Raw genomic sequence first — 18,008 nt, forward strand, 5'->3', positions numbered from 1 at the left:
ATTTCGACAACTCAATTTTGACCTGCAACAAAGACCCGTACATTTATATCACAAAATACACTATTATAATCCAAATCTCGTCCAAGTGCATTTATACACTAGAACCTGGGTTTTTCAACAATCGTAACAAAGTTTACATACTTATCAAATGACCATACATATTTAAAACAATATGTTAATAGGCACCCACATCTTTGAATAAATTTACATCTACCAAAAGACTTTATATTGACATTTTTCCAAAAAGTGGCTATCAACTCGCGGGGTCGGGATAGTAACATCCACTTACCAAAAGTACGTCTTCTGTTAGCCCTTCTATTCTCTCTCTTTTCCTTTTGTACTAACACCACAAGATCTTACAAAAGATAAACACTACAAAAGTAAGCTTACGCTTAGTGAGCACGATATAAGTAAACCAGCAACAACTACCACAATTAAAACATACAAACAAAATTAATTCTACTGCATAACTAACGGATCCATCGTCAACTCTGAATAGTGACGTTTGTGCAAGACAAATAGCCACTTAAACCCACCCCACCCTTGACTATGAAATAGTCTAGGCATGTTCTACGGCAATGGGGACTCGTCCCCGTTATCATATGCCATTTTTTTACACGAATGTAATGTATCGCATATGACCCAATTACTTATAAAGTTACTCACCTCCAAATGATGCTTCCAAGCTTTAATCACCGAAACACAATTATAAATCTAGCAACCTACAAGCACATAGTAATTCTTTTTAACACAAAACTCTACTAATTCTATTCCAATAAAGAAATGCATTTAAGAACACTTCTTTTTTTAAATCTCCTATGACCTATAACTAATACCTAAATTGACACCCTTCAATCTTATGTTACAAAAACCATAATATAGTGTAACCATTCCTACTTAAATCCAATTTAAACTCAATCACAACCAATAATCAAAACTCCAACTTCAATTCTTTAATAATTCACTTCAGTCAAAGATTCATCTTTCACTTTAGAAAAACATCATCATCTACATTTCTTAACATCATGGCTTTTACAAGCACATGACATAGTACTTCAAAGTTAAGGTTTGAAACTACCATATTTTATTTTTCACGTAATAAGACAGAATAACATACATACATACTCCCAAAACACAACCCACTATAAAAAAACAAATTAAATTCAAAGAGATTAACATAAAACCCCAATTTAAAGGATATAAAAAAGTTAGAGTTTCATACCACTTCAAGAAATAAGGACGATAATGATAATATGTTGCTGGAACAAGCTTTGGTCACCAAGAAAAGCTTCAATTTTGAGTGAATTCTCCAAGAACAACCCAAAATTACTAGACCCTAGCTTCCAAATCAAAACATGTTCTTCTTTTGATTTTTAGAGTGAGAGAGTGGAGAAGAGAAGCGAATTCTCTGAAACCCTCTCAATCAAGATATTATATGCAAGTTCCACAAAACCCCTCAACATTACAATACATTACAATAGAGACACTCCAGTTGGTTGGCTTACTTCACGACGCGTAGATTAGGATGTCCGGCATGCAGCTATGCTGCAGGTTCTAGACTATTATAACACTCCTCTAGTTGAGTTGTTCGTGTCCTCACAGGACAATAGACCATCAGCCACTCTTCTGGTTCCCAAGTAAATTATGATCCTTTCCTATATCTCAATGAAATGCCCTTATTTTTTAATTTTGTCGAGTGACTCCATACCCCCTTATACTATGTGGCACGCCCAGAAACTGTGTGGCGTGCAGTATAACTGAAACCAAACTCAGAAATGATTTCAGCTATTGTTTCCAAATCCCTTTATGTTGCGCGGCGGGCCACCAAACTATGCGGTGTGCAATAAACCACGCACAGACCTACAGTTTGAGACTCAGCTTGTCCCATTCCCAAAACACTACGATTTTTATACTTAGACAAAACAATTTAGCCATAACCAAGTTAAATACTGAGTTTAAATCTAAAAATATGTTTTAAAACCAAAAAAATACAAGGTCGGTTACCCATCGAGTCAAGATTGACCCGTTTTACATCAAGTACACATAGATCCATTGTGCATCAACCAAATACAATTTAAGGAGTTTCTCAAAACGACATTACAAAAGACACAACATTGTACCGTTGGCATTCAAGCGATTTAATCTTCATGATGGTAAGAGTAGATAAATCCACTTACCACCACAAGTACACAAGCTACTCCATGGTAGGTTGTTTGCCCTCCCTATGTACCTTTGTCCTGCTTGAACCTAAACCCACAATAAAATACAAGTGTAAGCTATAAAGCTTAATACAAGTTAGGCACAATGTACACAATTTATAATAATTAAGTAAATAGCATCACACAACTTACAACATGCTCAATTATGGATATCCGGATTCTGAGATGGTTTCACTTAAACCCGAACCCATTCGTGGCAAACCATTTGTGATAGCTGACCCTACACTTATCATCCTTTATTCTTCTACTCTACTTTACTGCACGGGTTGCCTCACGAGAAGCACTTTTGTTTAAGGTCGTTGGCTCGACTAATGATTCCTAAAAAGCAGACATTCCCCTTTGGTAGTTGTAATCGTGGTCTTCTCGAGGGAATGTGAGTCTTGGTGGATAGATTCGAAGAAAGTGCCGGACCAAAAGTGGTAGCAGGTCTTGTACTTCTCTTGAAGATCTTCTAAAGGAGAGATAATGTGCGGTTTTAGCTCGTGACAAATCTTGAAGTCCGATGAGCACATGGTCCACGGCTCTGCTTATTGATCTATGAGTGTCAATCATCAAGGCAGTGCTCGTAGTGATTGTTTATCTGACGGGATGTTCATTTCGGAGGTCTTCAAATAGTGTCAAAAATTATATCTTCAGTATCTCAAAATCTTCTGAATGGTGATCTCTACAGTAGGAGTCTGTAGCTTTGCACAGATTTGTCAAGAGGCGAAGTTGAAAAGAAGTGAAAAGCAATCCTGACCCAAGCATTAATGTCACTGTCTTGGAGTATATCTCCCGACATCCAGCTTTGAATATGAAACTAGGATCCGTGGATTCATGGAAGATAAATGTTATCTGTTTCGTAACATAGGTGGCAATGTTGACTCGGTCCGGTTCTATATGTGAAAATGGATTGTTGCGTCTTCTTTCTTCTGCAAATGCGTCTCGTAACTCCTTGATAATCAGATCAGTGTGTTGATCAATTGTTGCGTAAATCACTAGCCTATTTGGTGTGCTTTCAAAATTATCTCTTTCCAAGAGAGCGAAGAGGCCGTGAATGTAGCGACCCGACAAAATCGTCATTGACGGCGCCGTCTACTTAGGTCCCGTTACGTGGTCATAAGTCTTTAAAATAAAGTTTGACCAAAATATATCGCATTCATTTCAAATGTAAGGATGTTTAAAGGATTACAAGTGTAGTTTGACAACTAGTTATGTTACAACGTTTTAAGTACAAATGAAACCTATGCGACACAATTTTAAGTAAAGTTAAAAGATGCTCCATGTATGCAAGTATACTCGACATCCAAGCAAGTATCAAAAGAGAGTGCGGAAGCATGTATCACTTAGCATTCAAGGACCTGAGAAAAACATAGAAAATCTGTCAACGAAAAAGTTGGTGAAATCATAGGTTTAGTTAGTATATTGTATTGAACCACAAGATTTAGTATAAAGTGATTATCCAAATCATTTACATTCTAAAAGTTGTTGTTTGTATCACGAGTACCCAATTACCAAGGCTTAACTGAATAGTACCTCTGCATCATAGTGTTAGAACCTACACTATATCCCGAAAATACGTTTCATTCATCCGAATGAGGGTTCGTCAAACCCGTATGGCCACACAACATAAGTTCTCGCTTACACCCTACAAGTGTAACTAATGATAATTGGACTTGAGGATTTTTGTTCTAACTTGCACGTGGAATGTTTGTTTTCGTACTTGTGTTCACTTTGTATAACGAAACGTTTATGTTTTTCTCATCCCAAGTATAAGTATAAAAGAGTAAAAGTGGGACTATGATCTCACCTTGAGTGCATGAATATAAAAGTACTTCACAAGTAAACGTGTGCAAGAAACAAATGCTAGTCTTGACCTAAAAAATAGGTTGTATCAATAACGGTAAACACGGTCGGTCAAAGTTGTTCAATTAGTCTTATGGCTCGTTACGACTCGATTAATATAGCATGTGAGACAAATTGTCAGGTTTCATGCAAGATACAAGTATAAAAGCACGCTAGAACGATTGCATAAGTATTCGGTTACGTTTGAATAAAAGTCAACTTTGGTCAAGTCAAAGTCAATGAAAAAGTCAACACGTTCGGGTCGGGTCTCGGACAATTTTTCTAAGTTATATAATCATATATGAGCATGTTAGAACAAGTTACATGTTAATCAGAGGTGCGTAGCATAGTTATAATTATACGGTGAACGACCAAGTAAAACATAAATCTGCAGTTCATTTGGACGGCGTCCAAATGGGCTGGACGGCGTTCTGTAATGAAGGACTGGACGGCGTCCAAAATGGTGTACAGATCCTGCTTGCTGAAAACTCATAAGTGCACGAACCAAACTTCAAACAATCACAGTTTATGATCCGTAAACAATCAAAACATGTATCTTATATCGTCGGAAAGGTATTTTGACGAGAAAAACAACTAAGCACATTTCATCAATCAATCCATCATTTACAACAACCAAATCCACATTAAATGTTCATCATAAATGCTTCAAGTTCATAAATGCACATTGATGATTCGGGAATTAAATGCACACATATAATACGCCATTTCGTAGATAATTACGCATACAATACAACTAAACACTTTCCAATAACATTTCATAGGATTCAACTAACCAAAATCACAAAATTAATAATCATGTTAATGAAGTTTTCTTAATCAACCTACACATCAAAATGAAGCTAGTGATGCTAGTAACACATTTAATGCATGAACTTTAACATAACAACAACATTTAATCATCCAAAACTCAAGATTTAATACACACTTTTCAAGTTCAAGCTAGTTACACAAAAACAACAAGATCGAGCATACGAATCATATATTCATGTTAGACGCGAGCCATAGACACTAACTAACACTTTTATAAGTCAAAATCATCAAGAACATAAAATCTAGTATTTTTAGAAAGTTACCCAAATGAGATGAAGTATGGTATGGATTCGAAGAGGAAGATGTAAGGATTCCAAATATACAATTTGTTTTGAAGAACGTTTGCTAGATCGAAAATAGATGATGAATCTTTGAATTGGGTGTTGAGAGCATAAAGTGGAAGTATCAAGTTTGAGGAGGATAAAATGAATGGAGGAGGAAGAAGTTTGACTAGTTGACCTAGTCATGTCTTTATCCACTTGACAATATTGGTCCCTCAAGTTAAAATACGGGCACGTGAATTAACCAAACGAATTATTTTAAATACGCATGAGTAACGAGGGATGTTATAATTAAATAACGGACTTTAAAATATTTAAACGGAAAGTAAACGGAAAAAGGCGGGTCATTACATTACCTACTCCTTAAAAGAAATTTCGTCCTGAAATTTAAGTAGGCGTAGTGGTCGTTGTTTCTTCCTCGGGATCTTGCGTTGCCAATTCTACGAATAAGTGCGAATACTTTCTTTGTATTTGATCTTGTCTTTCCCAAGTAAACTTGGGTTCTCTTTTGGTGTTCCATCAGACCTTGACAATCGGGATTTTACTTTGTTTTAGCGTCTTGACGGAATGGTCCACAATTTCAACCGGTTCTTCCACGAAATGAAGTTTGTCATCAATAGTAAGCTCCTCGAGAGGGATGACGAGTTCGGGCTCGGCAAAACACTTCTTCAAATTTGATACATGGAAAGTAGGATGCACGGAGCTCAATTGAGCCGGAAGATCTAGACGGTAAGCAACGGTTCCAACACGCTACAAGATTTCAAAAGGACCGATATATCGCGGATTTAACTTTCCATGATTCCCGAAACGGATTACACCTTTCCAAGGCGCGACTTTTAACATTACACGATCACCCACTTGGAACTCGAGATCCTTGGGTCTAATGTCGGTATAACTCTTTTGACGACTACGGGCGTCCTAAGCCTATCTCGAATTTGAACGATCTTCTCGGTTGTTTCATGAATGAGTTCGGGTCCGGAGATTTATTTGTCACCTACTTCGCCCAACAAAGAGGTAAATGACATTTGCGACCATATAAATCTTCGAAAGGTGCGGCGTTGATACTGACGTGGTAACTATTGTTGTAAGAGAATTCAGCGAGAGGCAAGTGCTTTTCCCAAGCTTTTCCAAAATCGATAACGCAAGCTCGTAACATATCTTCTAAAGTTTGAATCGTGCGTTCACTTTTTCCGTCGGTTTGTAGATGATATGCGGTGCTCATGTCTAAACGTGTTCCCAACGCTTCTTGTAAGGTAACCCAAAATCTAGAAACAAAACGGCCATCTCGGTCAGAAATAATCAATAATGGTACACCGTGACGGGCTACGATCTCCTTAATGTAAAGTTGTGCAAGTTTTTCCATTTTGTCAGTTTCCTTCATGGCTAGGAAGTGGGCGGATTTGGTGAGACAGCCAACAATAACCCAAATGGTATCATAACCGCCTATTGTCTTGGGTAGTTTTGTGATAAAATCCATCGTTATTCTTTACCACTTCCATTGTGGGATTTCGGGTTGTTGAAGTAACCCGAATGGTCTTTGGTGTTCGGCTTTGACTTTGGAGCAAGTTAGACACTCTCCAACATAAGTAGCAACGTCCCTTTTAATGTTCGGCCACCAATATTGTTCCTTGAGATCGTGGTACATCTTACCGGCACCAGGATGAATCGGGTACCTTAACTTATGGGCTTCGTCTAGAATAAGGCTTCGTAAGTCCCCATAACTAGGCACCCAAATTCTTCCGGTGAAATATCGGAGTCCGGTCTCCTTAACTTCGAATCGAGAGGTGAGGATGTTCAAGCGTTCGAGAGAAATGTTTTCATCTTTGAGAGATTCATCTTGCGCTACACGAATTTTATAGTTGAGATTGGTGTGGATGGTGATGTTTAAAGCTCGGACACGAAGATGCACCATTCTTTCCTTTTGACTTAAGGCATCGGCTACAACATTTGCCTTCCCGGGATGGTAACGAAGCTCACAATCGTAATCATTCAAAGTTTCAATCCACCGTCGTTGTCTCATGTTAAGTTACTTTTGGTCGAAGATGTGTTGGAGGCTTTTATGATCGGTGAAGATGGTACTTTTGGTCCCATAAAGATAGTGTCTCCACATTTTGAGTGCAAAGACCACGACTCCGAGTTCGAGATCATGTGTCGTGTAGTTCCGTTCATGAATTTTCAATTGTCGGGAGGCATAAGAAATAACTTTCTTTCGTTGCATTAATACACACCTAAAACCATGTTTCGAGGCATCGCAATATACAACAAAATCATCATTGCCTTCGGGGAGAGATAAGTAGGAGTGGTAGTTAAATTTTTCTTCAAGATTTGAAACGCAGACTCTTGTTCAGTTGCCCAAACGAATTTCCTTCCCTTGTGAGTTAACGCGGTTAGAGGACTTGCAAACAAAGAGAAATTCTCGATGAACCTATGATAATACCCGGCGAGGCCTAAGAATTAATGAATATGAGTAGGAGTAGTAGGGGTTTCCCATTTGCTAATGTCTTCAAATTTTGCGGGATCGACCTTAATACCTTGATCGCTTACAACATGACCAAGAAATTGAACTTCCTTCAACAAAAATTCGCACTTGGAGAATTTTGCATAGAGTCGTTCTTGTCTCAAGAGTTCGAACACAAGTCGGAGGTGTTGTTCGTGTTCTTCTTCGCTTTTAGAATAGACCAAGATATCATCTATGAACACAATAACGAATTTGTCGAGATATGTAGCGACCCGACAAAATCGTCATTGACGGCGCCGTCTACCTAGGTCCCGTTACGTGGTCATAAGTCTTTAAAACAACGTTTGACCAAAAGATATGTCGCATTCATTTCAAATGTAAAGATTGTTCAAAGTTTACAAGAATAGTTCCACCACAAGTTACGTTACAAAGTTATAAGTAGAAATGAAACTTATGCGACACAATTTAAAAGTAGCCAAAAGACGCTCCATGTATACATATATACTCGACATCCAATGCAAGTATCAAAATAATGAGCGGAAGCATGTATCATGTATCGTTCAAGGACCTGAGAGAAACATAGAAATCTGTCAACGAAAACGTTGGTGAAATCATAGGTTTAAGTAAGTAAGTACAAGTGAACCACAAGATTTGCAACAATGAGATAATAGTAATACATTCCAAAAGTTTGTTTCACGAGCACCCAATTATCAATGCTTAACATTCCTTCCATAGAACCCCATCACAATAGTGTTAGAACGTACACTGTTTCTCGAAAATATATTTCATTCGTAAACGGTAGCGAACCGTTTGAATGAGGGTTTGTCAAACCCATATGGCCATATAACATAAGTTCTCGCTTACACCCGGCAAGTGTAACTAATGATAATCGAATTGAGGATTTTTGTTCAAACTCGTATGTAGAATTTTTGTTTTCCTGTACTTGTGTTCACTTAGTAAAAAGAAACGTTTATGTTTTCTCATCCCAAATGTAAGTGCAAAAGAGTAAAAGTGGGACTATGATCTCACCTTGAGCGGAAGAGTAAATAAGTACTTCGACAAGTAACGTGTGCAAAGAACAATGCTGGTCTTGACCCAATCGAGATGAAATTAGTATCAAAACATAGAGAATGAAGAGAGGATTCCAAATATGTAATTTGTTTTGATGTTAGCCTCCAGAATCGGATTTAGATGATGAATTAAGGATTGAATGTTGAGAGGATTTGGAAGTAGTAAAAGATGAGGATGAGAATGAATGGGTGAAAGGGGTTTGACCCTTTGACCTAGTCAAGGGTTTGATCCCTTGTCAAGTTTAGTCCCTCAACTTTCGTTCGGGTGCGTGAATTACCTAAACGAGATAATTTAAAACGCGTATTAACGGGAGATGTTATAAACATATAACGGAGTTTAAATTAGTATAACGGAAAAGTAAATGAAAAAAGGAGGGATGTTACATTACCTACTCCTTAAAAGAAATTTTGTCCCGAAATTTAAGTAGGCGTAGTAGTCGTTGTTTCTTCCTCGAGATCTTGCGTTTCCGAATTCACGAATAGATGAGGATACTTCCTTTGCATTTGATCTTGTCTTTCCCAAGTAAACTCGGGTCCCCTTTTGGTGTTCCAACGGACTTTAACAATCGGGATTCGGCTTTGTTTCAATGTCTTGACGGAGGTGTCCACGATTTCAACCGGTTCCTCCATAAAATGAAGTTTGTCATCAATAGTAAGTTCCTCGAGAGGGATGATGATATCGGGTTCGGCAAGACACTTTTTCAAGTTAGATACATGGAAGGTAGGATGAACGGAGTTCAATTGAGGCGGAAGATCTAAACGATAAGCAACGGTTCCAATACGCTCCAAGATTTCGAAAGGACCAATATACCGCGGATTTAGCTTCCCGCGTTTCCCAAAACGGATTACACCTTTCCAAGGTGTGGTTTTCAATATTACACGGTTACTGACTTTAAATTTGAGAGATTTTCATCTAACATTGGTATAACTCCTTTGGCGACCACGGGCCGTCTTGAGCCCTTCTCGGACTTGAACTATCTCAAAGGTTATTTCTTGAATGATTTCGGATCTGATGATTTGCTTGTCACCTGCTTCGGTCCAACGAATAGGAGAACAACATTTGTGGTTATATAAAGTTTCGAAAAGTGCGCGTTAACACGCGAGTGGTAACTATTGTTGTAAGAGGGATCAACTAAAGGCGACAATACAAGTTTGTAACACGTCTTTCCAAGATGTAATTTGTTCGTTTGCTTAGCTCGTTTGTTTGTGGAAGATACGCAGTACTCACGTCTAAACGTGTTCCGAAGGCTTCTTGTAAACAAGATGTGTAACGAGTATTTTTGATCCGGGATAATTGACAATGATATACCGTGTTGGAAATATGATTTCTTAAGATATGCTTGGACAAGTTAGTTAGGGTTCGAAAGCGTTTGTTGGAACAGGTTTCTTGTCGGCTACTGAAAAATGTTCGTAAGGGCTAGTCACCCTCGTGGCGAATACTAGTAACACATGAAGAGTCTCTCTCTCCATTGAGAAATTATATAAAAAGGTTTCTGTATACGGAAGTACGAGCGAAAAGAAAGGAATGAAATGAGAACTTAGAATAGGATGAGTTCACATTTTGAGGTAGCCATATCGCGCATCTAGTGGCCAAATGTTGAAACTTGGTGGGAAACGAGATAGTACACGTAGTTCTATAGCTCGGGGTTGAGTAGTAGTTGGCTGTATAACAGAAGCACAAGGACGTTAAGTCAAAGAAGAAAGGGGTATCCTTGGATTGTGTGTTATCTTTGGTCTCAGTAATATCAGACGGTAATAGTGAAATAGCAGAGCTATGTATCGTGGTACGCGATGATGAGAAGATTGATCGGATCCATAAACAAGTATTCAAATTCTCCGTGTAAAATAACAAATTTCAGCTTCCTTGATTTCGAGTCGAGAGGGGTTGCCTTTCAGGCGTTCATGTAGAAGTATTTCTATATTTGAGTTCCATTTTGTGCCACACGAATTTATCTAGTAAGGTTGGTGTGAAAAATCACGTTCAAAGTCCGGACACGGAAAGTGTTTAATTCTTTCCCTTAGTACGTTAACGAGGTTAAAGGACGAGCAACCAAAGAAAAATCCTTGATGAATCTACGGTAGTATCCGGCGAGACCCAAGAATTGACGGATGTGAGTAGGAGTAGTAGGAGTCTCCCATTTACTAATGGCTTCAATTTTCGTTGGATCGACTTTAATACCTTAGTCACTTACAACATGACCCAGAAATTGAACTTCCTTTAACCAAAATTCACACTTGGAGAATTTGGCATAGAGTTGTTCTTGTCTTAAAAGTTCAAGCACAAGTTGGAGGTGTTCCTCGTGTTCTTCTTCGCTTTTTGAATAGACTAAAATATCATCGATGAACACGATAACGAATTTGTCAAGAAACGGTTTGCACACGCGGTTCATAAGATCCATGAACACTGCCGGTGCGTTAGTGAGACCAAATGGCATTCCAAGAAATTTATAACTACCATAACGAGTTCGGAAAGCGGTTTTGGAGACATCTTCCCCCTTAACACTCAATTGATGATAACCCGAGCGGAGATCGATTTTTGAATATACACAAGACCCTTGTAATTGATCAAAGAGGTCATCGATGCGAGGAAGAGGATATCGGTTCTTAACCGTCAATTTGTTTAGTTCATGATAGTCAATGCACATTCGTAGGGATCCGTCTTTCTTTTTAACAAACAAAATCGGAGCGCCCCAAGGTGAATGGCTAGGTTGAATAAAACCACGATCAAGTAGTTCTTGGATTTGACTTTGCAATTCTTGCATTTTGGATGGAGCGAGTCTATATGGTGCACGTGCTACGGGTGCGGCTCCCGGAATAAGATCGATTTGGAATTCAACCGGTCGATGAGGTGGAAGACCCGGCAATTCGTCGGGAAATACATCGGAATAGTCACTAACAATTAGCACATCATCGATGTGCTTCTCATCGGACTCGACTTTCTTAACGTGAGCAAGGATTGCAAAACAACCCTTACGGAGTAGCTTTCTAACTTTAATGCACGAAACGAGGTTGAGTCCGGTGCAACTCTTATCGCCATAGACGATCAAAGGTTCACCATTCTCGATAGGGATTCGGATTGCGTTAAGATCACAAAGAATGTGAGATTTCGTTTTGGCTAGCCAATTCATACCGATTATTACATCGAAGCTACCTAGTTCCATGGGTATCAAGTCAATTTCAAACTCATTACCCAAAATGTTTAACGTACACCCCCGGTAATATGTGTCGGCACTCAATAGTTTTCCGTTGGCCACTTAAATGGTATAAGTGGTATCTAGTGGACGTGGTGGAGTATTAAAAGAATGAGTCAAAGTCTTGGATACAAAACTCTTATCGGCACCCGAATCGAATAAACAAGTAACATAAGTGTTGTTGAGAAGAAACGTACCCGTGACTAATTCATTATCATCTCGGGCTTCCTCGGTGTTGATGTTGAAAGCTCGGCCGCGTGTATTGGGGTTATCTTTCCTCTTCGGGCATGCATTTCTATAATGGCCCGTTTGGCCACATTCATAACAAGTGCCCGTTTTTGGTGCATTGGGCCCCTTTCGAGCGATGGGGGCAACACTTTTACACTCATTGGCCTTATGACCAACTCCTTGGCACCGGTGGCAAATTAACTTGCCACATTCACCAAAGTGATGTTTGTTGCATTTGTTGCAAAGAGGTAGGTTCCTGGCATAACCCTTCTTTCCGTCGGAGGTGTAAGGCTTCTTAGCAAAGTTGTTGTTGCTTGATTGGGAGGGTTCCCACTTTCTTTTGTTTCCGCCCGATTTATCTTCGGCCTTAGGTGCCGGAACTACGATTTCGTCAACCGTTTCTATCAATTTGCGGGCCATGTTCAAATCTTCTTGATGATTAGTGGGTTTGGATGACATTACTCCGTGTTTGATACTCTTTGGAAGACCATCCATGTAAAGTTCATCCCTTAAAGCTTCGGGGTTCACAAGATTTGGGCACATCAAGGCTAGTTTGGAAAATCGTTGATTATAAGCCTTGAGATCATTTCTGATCGCCTTTAAAGTTCTTAGCTCTTGTTCGAGCCTTCGGGTTTTTTCACGAGGGAAATATTCGACAATCATCTTTTCCCTCAAGTCGGCCCAAGAGAGGGCGTGAGCTTCATCGATACCCACCGATTGTACATAAGTATTCCACCATGTAAGAGCGACACCGGCGAAGGTGTGAGTGGAGTATTTGACCTTGTCTTGGTCCCGACAACCGCTTATGCTAAAGACGGCTTCCGTTTGCTCAAACCATCGGGTGAGCACGACCGGTCCCCCGGTTCCATCGAAAGTGTGAGGTTTGCTCCCCATGAAGGATTTGTAGGAGCACCCTTCGTTTTAGTTACCGGCTCCATTGTTGTTGTTGTTGTGATTGTTTTTATTGTTATTGTTGTTGGAAGAGTGACCGGCCATGGCCGCATCCACGGCGGTGGCTATCATTCGTTGTAGAGCTTGTTCGGGAGTTTCGGGAGGAGCGCGTCAACGAGCCATTATTCCTTCAAGACACAAGAATATCGTTGGTTAGTATTCTCAATACTACCAACCGTGATATGGAATGAGGACAAAGAGGAAATTTCCTTAACCCGCCTTAAATTCTTTATGTCATAATGTCGGAACGTCCATGTGAACCACCGTAATATAATCCCGGAAATTATATTACCCTGATTCACATGTGCATTTAACATTACTTCATAAAGTCAAGGTGGCGTGTCAACCAAATTTAACAACGTGATATCAAGATCGAATAAGAGTTAGATATGATTGGAGAGTTCGAGTATAATGCACAAATAGTCAAGTAGTTCCTACTTCAGTCTATATGCCGGTTGTAGTCTAGATTCACTAATGTACCCTATGACTCGGGGTCGACACCAATGAACTCTAAATCCCTACAACCAACGCTCTGATACCATCTGTAGCGACAGATGGGGTAGAAACCCACCCAGTGCCTTTCCAGCTAACCGCTTGGTGACCACTGAGTGTACCTCAGACACTGATTTTACGGCCCGCATTTCTGCCAAACTGCCAACCCTCAAATTCCAAGGGATCGCAAGGGGTAAGAGCCAATGCTTCGTCACTGGTAACACTGTGAGAACCCCCTCTACGATTAACCCACCAAAAAGCATAGTCCGTATGAGTGCCCGGCCTGACAGGCGGCGCGCGTGACTACCTTTACGGCTAAGGTTAAACCAGCTCTGATACCATCTGTAGCGACCCGACAAAATCGTCATTGACGGCGCCGTCTACTTAGGTCCCGTTACGTGGTCATAAGTCTTTAAAACAACGTTTGACCAAAAGATATGTCGCATTCATTTCAAATGTAAAGATTGTTCAAAGTTTACAAGAATAGTTCCACCACAAGTTACGTTACAAAGTTATAAGTACAAATGAAACTTATGCGACACAATTTAAAAGTAGCCAAAAGACGCTCCATGTATGCATATATACTCGACATCCAATGCAAGTATCAAAATAATGAGCGGAAGCATGTATCATGTATCGTTCAAGGACCTGAGAAAAACATAGAAATCTGTCAACGAAAACGTTGGTGAAATCACAGGTTTAAGTAAGTAAGTACAAGTGAACCACAAGATTTGCAACAATGAGATAATAGTAATACATTCCAAAAGTTTGTTTCACGAGCACCCAATTATCAATGCTTAACATTCCTTCCATAGAACCCCATCACAATAGTGTTAGAACGTACACTGTTTCTCGAAAATACATTTCATTCGTAAACGGTAGCGAACCGTTTGAATGAGGGTTTGTCAAACCCATATGGCCATATAACATAAGTTCTCGCTTACACCCGGCAAGTGTAACTAATGATAATCGAATTGAGGATTTTTGTTCAAACTCGTATGTAGAATGTTTGTTTTCCTGTATTTGTGTTCACTTAGTAAAAAGAAACGTTTATGTTTTCTCATCCCAAATGTAAGTGCAAAAGAGTAAAAGTGGGACTATGATCTCACCTTGAGCGGAAGAGTAAATAAGTACTTCGACAAGTAACGTGTGCAAAGAACAATGCTAGTCTTGACCCAATTGAGATGAAATTAGTATCAAAACGTAGAGAATGAAGAGAGGATTCTAAATATGTAATTTGTTTTGATGTTAGCCTCCAAAATCGGATTTAGATGATGAGTTAAGGATTGAATGTTGAGAGGATTTGGAAGTAGTAAAAGATGAGGATGAGAATGAATGGGTGAAAGGGGTTTGACCCTTTGACCTAGTCAAGGGTTTGATCCCTTGTCAAGTTTAGTCCCTCAACTTTCGTTCGGGTGCGTGAATTACCTAAACGAGATAATTTAAAACGCGTATTAACGGGAGATGTTATAAACATATAACGGAGTTTAAATTAGTATAACGAAAAAGTAAATGGAAAAAGGCGGGATGTTACAAGATACGGTTTGCTCACACGGTTCATAAGGTCCATGAACACCACCGGTGCATTAGTTAGACCAAATGGCATTACAAGGAATTCGTAACTACCATAACGAGTCTGGAATGTGGTTTTAGAGACATCTTCCCCCTTAACCCTTAGTTGATGATAACCCGAGCGGAGATAGATTTTTGAATATACACAAGATCCTTGTAGTTGATCAAAGAGGTCATCTATGCGTGGAAGAGGTTACCGGTTTTTAACCGTCAATTTATTTAGTTCACGATAATCGATGCACATTCGTAGGGATCCATCTTTCTTTTTGACAAATAAAATTGGAGCGCCCCATGGTGAATGGCTAGGTTGGATAAAACCACGGTCAAGTAGTTCTTGAATTTGACTTTGCAATTCTTGTATTTCGGATGGAGCAATTCTATACGGTGCACGTGCTATAGGTGCGACTCCCGGAATAAGATTGATTTGGAATTCAACCAGACGATGAGGTGGAAGACCCGGCAATTCATCGGGGAATACATCGGAAAAGTCACCAACAATTGGCACATCATCGATATGCTTCTCATCGGTCATGACTTTCTTAACGTGGGCTAGGATCGCGAAATAACTTTTACGAAGTAATTTTTCAACTTTAAGGCACGAGACAAGGTTGAGTCCAGTGCAACTCTTATCGCCATAAACAATCAAGGGTTCACCATTCTCGATAGGAATTTGATTTTCCTTAAGATCACAAAGGATGTGAGATTTCATTTTGGCTAACCAATCCAAACCAATTATTACATCGAAACTCCCTAGTTCTATAGGTATCAAGTTAATTTCAAACTCTTTACCCATTAAGTTTAACGTACACCCCTGATAAAATTTGTCGGCACTCAATAGTTTCCCGTTGGCCACTTCAATGGTGTAAGCAGTATCTAGTAGAAGTGGTGAAGTGCAAAAAGATTGAGTCAAGGCCTTGGATACAAAACTCTTATCGGCACCCGAATCGAATAAGCAAGAGACATATGAGTTGTTGAGAAGAAACGTACCCATGACTAATTCATTGTCATCTCGGGCTTCGTCGGTGTTAATGTTGAAAGCTCGGCCGCGTGCATTGGGGTTAGCTTTCTTGTTTGGGCATGCATTCTTATAATGACCCGGTTGGCCACATTCATAACAAACACTCATTTTGGTGCATTGGGCCCCTTTTGAGTGATGTGAGCGGTGTTTCTACAATCGTGGGCCACATGGCCACTCCTTTGACACTTAATGCAAATTGGCTTACCACATTCACCCAAATGATGTTTTCAGCACTTGTTGCAATAAGGTAGATTTCCAGCATAACCTTTCTTACCGTCCGAGGTGAAGGGTTTCTTGGTGAAGTTGTTGTTGTTGTAGTTGCTTGATTGAGAGGCTTCTAATTTTCTTTTGTTGCCACCCGATTTATCCTCGGCCTTTGGTGCCGGCACATCAAATTCATCCACCGTTTCTATCAATTGGCGGGCCATCTTTAAAGCTTCTTGGAGGTTAGTGGGTTTGGATGACATTACCCAGTGTTTAATGCTCTTAGGGAGACCATCCATGTAAAGTTCAACCCTTAGGGACTCGGGAGTCACGAGGGCCGGACACATTAGGGCTAGCTCGACAAACCGTTGATTATAAGCTTTGAGGTCATTTCCGACCGCTTTTAAACTTCTTAGCTCGCTTTTGAGCTTTCGAGTCTCTTCACGCGGGAAGTATTCGGTGATCATCTTTTCCCTTAAGTCGGCCCAAGAGAGAGCGTGGGCTTCATCGGTACCCACCGATTGTACATACATATTCCACCATGTGAGGCCGATACCGGCGAAAGTGTGAATGGAGTACTTGAATTTGTCTTGGTCCCGGCAACCGCTTATGCTAAAATCGGCTTCCGTTTGTTCGAACTATCGAGTGAGAGCAACCGGTCCCCCGGTTCCATCGAAAGTGTGAGGTTTGCATCCCATGAAGTTCTTGTAGGAGCACCCCTCATTTGAATTACCGGCTCCATGGTTGTTGTTGTTATTGTTGTTAGAGGAGTGGCCGGCCATGGCCGCATCTACAGCGGTGGCTATCATTCGTTGAAGAGCTTGTTCGGAAGTTTTATTGTGTTAAACTCAGAGAAGAGGCATTGTTCCTTTAAGACACAAGAATATCGTTGATTAGTATTCTCAATAATACTAATCGTGATATGGAATAAAGATAGAGAGAAAAATTTTCCTTGACCCGCCCTCAATTCCTTATGTTATAATGTCGGAACGTCCACATGAGTCACTGTAATATAATCCCAGCAATTATATTACCCTAATTCATATGTGCATTCGACATTACCTCATTAGGTCAAGATGGCGTGTCAATCAAATTAAATAACATGAGATTAAGTGTAGCGACCCCGACAAATCGTCAAGTGACGGCGTCGGCTACGTGGGTCCCATTACCTGATTATAAGTCTTTAAGATAACGTTTGACTAAAATATGTCGCCTTCATTTCAAAATAAAGATTGTTTCAAAGTTTACATGAATTGTTCAACCAAAAGTTAAGTTACAACGTTATAGATACGATTGAAATCTAGGCGACACGGTTTAAAGTAAAGTCAAAAGACGCTCCATGAAATGCATGTATACTCGACATCGGATGCAAGTATCAAATAGTAAGCGGAAGCATGTTTCACATATCGTGCAAGACCTGAGAAAAACATAGAAATCTGTCAACGAAAACGTTGGTGAAATCATAGGTTTAAGTAAGTAAGTACAAGTGAACCACAAGATTTGCATCAATGAAATAATAGTAATACATTCCAAAAGTTTGTTTCACGAGCACCCAATTATCAAAGCTTAACATTCCTTTCATTGTATACCCCATCACTTAGTGCTAGAACAAACACTGTTTCTCGAAAATATATTTCATTCGTAAACGGTAGCGAACCGTTTGAATGAG

The sequence above is a fragment of the Rutidosis leptorrhynchoides genome, chromosome 3, assembly GCF_046630445.1.
Source record: "Rutidosis leptorrhynchoides isolate AG116_Rl617_1_P2 chromosome 3, CSIRO_AGI_Rlap_v1, whole genome shotgun sequence".
In the NCBI taxonomy this organism is placed as follows: domain Eukaryota; kingdom Viridiplantae; phylum Streptophyta; class Magnoliopsida; order Asterales; family Asteraceae; genus Rutidosis; species Rutidosis leptorrhynchoides.